We start from the raw sequence: 3,543 nt of genomic DNA, 5'->3' as shown, positions 1-3,543 counted from the left end.
GATTTTGAAGATAGACACTTGGTAGAAATTGCTCCTACTTATGAAATTGCTGCTGCCTCTTTAGTGCACATGTTGGAAGCTAGATTTGTTAATCTCAATCCTATAATGCAACATATGTTTCTTACACTAGGTGAGATGGAAGAAGGAGAAAATAAAGATTTTGTTTTAGAAACCCTTCTTAAAGAATTTGGTGATGTAGCTAGAGAAGCTAGAAAAGTCTTTATTAAACATAAGATGCTTGGCTTTTATACCAATTTTGCAAGTACCCTTGAAAAGATGGAAAAAGATAGATTAAAGTACACTAATAAAGTTAATTGTGAGGGGGAGATTAAAATATCAATACCTTGCAAGCTCTTAGGAATGTGCGAGGCACTAGAAAAGAATTTTGATTGGATTGTTCCTGAAAATTTGTTTGATGAGAATAGCAAGCCTAAGAGTAATGAAAAAGGAGCCTCTGAAACTTACATAGATAAGATACAATGCATAGTTGAGAAAACCCCAAACCCCTCTGTTGATGCTTCATCTCTTGATAATACTTGATTCACACTTTCTCGCCTAGTGAAAGGCGTTAAAGAAAAGCGCTTATGGGAGACAACCCATTATTTTACTTCTGCACTTTTGTTTTATACTTGAGTCTTGGAAGTTGTTACTACTGTAGCAACCTCTCCTTATCTTTATTTTATTGCATTGTTGTACCAAGTAAAGTCTTTGATAGTAAAGATGATACTAGATTTGGATTACAGCGTAGAAACAGATTTCTTACTGTCACAAAATTGAGCAGCCCCTTCTGTAGGTAACTCAAAAAAATCTGCCAATTTACGTGTGTGATCCTCAGATATGTACGCCAACTTTCATTCAGTTTGAGAATTTTCATCTGAGCAAGTTAAGTGCCCCAGAAAAATTCATCTTTACGGATCGTTCGTTTTGACAGATTCTCGCCTTTTATTTCGCATTGCCTGTTTTGCTATGTTTGATGGATTTCTTTGTTCCATTAACTTTCAGTAGCTTTGTGCAATGTCCAGAAGTTTTAAGAATGATTATGTCATCTCTGAATATGTGAATTTTTGATTATGCACTAACCCTCTAATGAGTTTGTATTGAGTTTGGTGTGGAGGAAGTTTTCAAGGATCAAGAGAGGAGGAAGTTTTCAAGGATCAAGAGAAGAGTGAAAACTCTAAGCTTGGGGATGCCCCCGTGGTTCATCCCTGCATATTTCAAGAAGACTCAAGCATCTAAGCTTGGGGATGCCCAAGGCATCCCCTTCTTCATCGACAACTTATCAGGTCACCTCTAGTGAAACTATATTTTTATTCCGTCACATCTTATGTGCTTTACTTGGAGCGTCTTTTTGTTTTTGTTTTTCTTTCTGTTTGAATAAAATCGGATCCTAGCATTCTTTGTGTGGGAGAGAGACACGCTCCGCTGTTGCATATGAAGACATGTGTTCTTAGCTTTACTCTTAATGTTCATGGCGAAGGTTGAAACTGCTTAGTTCATTGTTATATGGTTGGAAACAAAAAATGCTTCATGTGGTAATTGGTATAATGTCTTGAATAATTTGATACTTGGCAATTGTTGTGCTCAAATAGATCATGTTTAAGCTCTTGCATCATGTACTTTGCACCCATTAATGAAGAACTACCATAGAGCTTGTTGAAATTTGGTTTGCATGATTGGTCTCTCTAAAAGTCTAGATATTTTCTGGTGAGATGTTTGAACAACAAGGAAGACAGTGTAGAGTCTTATAATGCTTGCAATATGTTCTTATGTAAGTTTTGTTGTACCGGTTCATACTTGTGTTTGCTTCAAACAACCTTGCTAGCCTAAGCCTTGTATTGAGAGGGATTACTTCTCGTGCATCCAAAATCCTTGAGCCAAAAACTATGCCATTTGTGTCCACCATACCTACCTACTACATGGTATTTCCCTGCCATTCCAATGTAAATTGCTTGAGTGCTACCTTTAAAATTCCATTCTTTGTCTTTGCAATATATAGCTCATGGGAAAATAGCTTAAAAACTATTGTGGTAAACAATATGTCGCTTATGTATCTTATTTCTTATAAGTTGCTTGTTGAGCGGTAACCATGTTTCTGGGGACGCCATCAACTATTACACCTTTGTTGAATATCATGTGAGTTGCTATGCATGTTCGTCTTGTCTGAAGTAAGGGTGATTTATCATGATCAAATGGTTTGAGTATGCATATTGTTAGAGAAGAACATTGGGCCACTAACTAAAGCCATGAACCATGGTGGAAGTTTCAGTTTGGACAACAATCCTCAATCTCTTATGAGAATATTATCTGTTGTTGAATTCTTATGCATTAAAGAGGAGTCCATTATCTGTTTTCTATGTTGTCCCGGTATGGATGTCTAAGTTGAGAATAATCAAAAGCGAGAAATCCAATGCGAACTTTCTCCTTAGACCTTTGTACAAAGGCATAGAGGTACCCCTTTGTGACACTTGGTTGAAACATATGTTATGCAATGATAATCCATGTAAATCCAAGCTAATTAGGACAAGGTGCGGGCACTATTGGTATTCTATGCATGAGGCTTGCAACTTATAAGATGTCTTATGCATAACACATATGAATTATTACTACCGTTGACAAAATTGTTTCTATGTTTTCAAATAAAAGCTCTAGCACAAATATAGCAATCCATGCTTCCCTCTGCGAAGGGCCTTTCTTCTACTTTTATGTTGAGTCAGTTTACCTACTTCTTTCTATCTTAGAAGCAAACACTTGTGTCAACTGTGTGCATTGATTCCTACATACTTGCTTATTTGCATTCATCATATTACTTTGTGTTGACAATTATCCATGAGATAAACATGTTGAAGTTGAAAGCAAATGCTGAAACTTATATCTTCCTCTGTGTTGCTTCAAAACTTTCTACTAAGAATCTATTGCTTTATGAGTTAACTCCTATGCAAGTCTTATTGATGCTTGTCTTGAAAGTACTATTCATGAAAAGTCTTTGCTATATGATTCAGTTGTTTATTCATTGTCTTTACCATTGCTTCGAATCACTTCATTCATCTCATATGCTTTACAATAGCATTGATCAAGATTATGATAGCATGTCACTTCAGAAATTATCCTTGTTATCGTTTACCTACTCGAGGGCGAGTAGGAACTAAACTTGGGGATTGTTGATACGTCTCAAACGTATCTATAATTTCTTATGTTCCATGCTACTTTTATGATGATACTCACATGTTTTATACACACTTTGCATCATTTATATGCGTTTTCCGGCACTAACCTATTGACAAGATGCCGAAGAGCCAGTTGCTGTTTTCTGCTGTTTTTGGTTTCAGAAATCCTACAAAGGAAATATTCTCGGAATTGGACGAAATCAACGCCTGATACGTCCAAAACGTATCTACTTTCCCGAACACTTTTGCTATTGTTTTGCCTCTAATTTGTGTATTTTGGATACAACTAACACGGACTAACGCTGTTTTCAGCAGAATTGCTCTGGTGTCTCGTTTTTGTGCGTAAATTCAACTTTCGGGAAAATCCTCGGAATTTGTA

Source organism: Lolium rigidum, chromosome 7, assembly GCF_022539505.1.
Source record: "Lolium rigidum isolate FL_2022 chromosome 7, APGP_CSIRO_Lrig_0.1, whole genome shotgun sequence".
Taxonomy (NCBI): Eukaryota; Viridiplantae; Streptophyta; class Magnoliopsida; order Poales; family Poaceae; genus Lolium; species Lolium rigidum.
Note: the sequence above shows the minus strand (reverse complement) of the source record.